General features: G+C 34.6%; 1 long non-coding RNA gene across 1 annotated transcript; it reads right to left on the reverse strand.

The window, feature by feature from the left end:
• On the reverse strand, nt 1-1,287 carry LOC140321518 (uncharacterized). The gene is made up of 3 exons (XR_011918969.1): nt 1,202-1,287; nt 737-885; nt 1-107 (listed from the first exon to the last, which is right to left on the reverse strand). It is a non-coding gene; the product is annotated as an uncharacterized lncRNA (long non-coding RNA).
• Between the last annotated feature and the right edge of the window lie 87 nt (nt 1,288-1,374).

Consider the following 1,374-nt stretch of genomic DNA (forward strand, 5'->3'; position numbering starts at 1 on the left):
AGGTTGAAATTGCAGCTGTCAAATTTGTCCTTGGTGGACACTTCACAACGGTAACCTCCTGCATATGTGGTCTTGGCCTTGATAATGTGTATTTCAAAGGTGTGAACCTGAATAGGAAGAAAAAGACAAATACCTTAGGGGGGTGACTTTGAGTTTTTGATTCTGATTTTTTTCATATCATAGTAATGTAAATCCATCCTACAAACAATTGTACTGTAGTGCCACCTACTTGTATGCTAACTTGTAAATCTATGTTAAAATATCAATGGTATTCTTGCCCAATCAATTTTCTATTGATATTCTGCCTAATTATAATTAGTAATTACTATAAAAATGCATTTTCCTGATAAATTTATGATCAAATCAACATTTCTATTGATTGAAAGTATTGCCTAGCGTATAACCAGTTTATGCAAATCAACTCCGTTGCAGTGGTTCATCAGAAAAAAAAAAAACCCAAAAACCTAACATTTAGCCCAGTAACAAAATTGTAAAAGTGTAAGCTTGTACAATGTGAAAGTGACTCTTGAAACATTTTTTGTCCATTTTGTAAACACAAAATTCTCACTGAAAATTCTCTATAGTGTCCTTTGAAATGCTTTTTAACAAACTATAGATCACATGTATTGCTTAGTTTTTTGTTGCAAATGATCTTGGAATGACTATGTTATCTATCTACTATGTTATGTTATCTATGTTATCTCTTAACCTCTGGCGTTTTTAACTGGCCTCTTACTTTTGTGTTCCGATCGTACGTCTCAGTGATCTGTAGATGCTTGCCAACTTTGGTAGACAGGTCCATCCACTTGCCTTTGAACCATTTCACCACTGGTTTCTTCAGGAGGTTGGCACCATTCACTTTTGCAATAAATTTGATATTTTCACCTAAAAAAATTAAACTAGAAATAAGCTCCAGGAAAAAAATGGTATCTCTTTTCAAGTCCAAGCTAACCTCGTTAATCAATATTGTTATCTAATATATTTTGGAAACTACGGGGTTGAAATAGTTGCCCCCTACAGAAGCACTTTCAGTATTTTGTAAAACTGTTACAATAAAAAGAGATATCTGAAGTGGCTTCAGTTTCTATAGTGTAATATCTATAAAAGACATGACAATGTTACGGTATATTGCATCCCCCATCTACTCCTTTTCCATCAATTACCAGCACTCCAAATAATAATGCAAAACCATCATACTGACCAACAGTGACTTCCCCATCCACGGGTCTCTGTACAAAAAGGCCAATCTCATCCTTTGGAGCTTCAGGCGCAGGAGCTGCCAAAAAGAGACAAAATCTTTACTTCTGTAACACACAGTCCATATTTGTAAAAAAAACATATTTTTAGATCACAATAGACAGGACAGATCCACTG

This window comes from Pyxicephalus adspersus, unplaced genomic scaffold (genome assembly GCF_032062135.1).
Source record: "Pyxicephalus adspersus unplaced genomic scaffold, UCB_Pads_2.0 Sca6559, whole genome shotgun sequence".
NCBI lineage: Eukaryota > Metazoa > Chordata > Amphibia > Anura > Pyxicephalidae > Pyxicephalus > Pyxicephalus adspersus.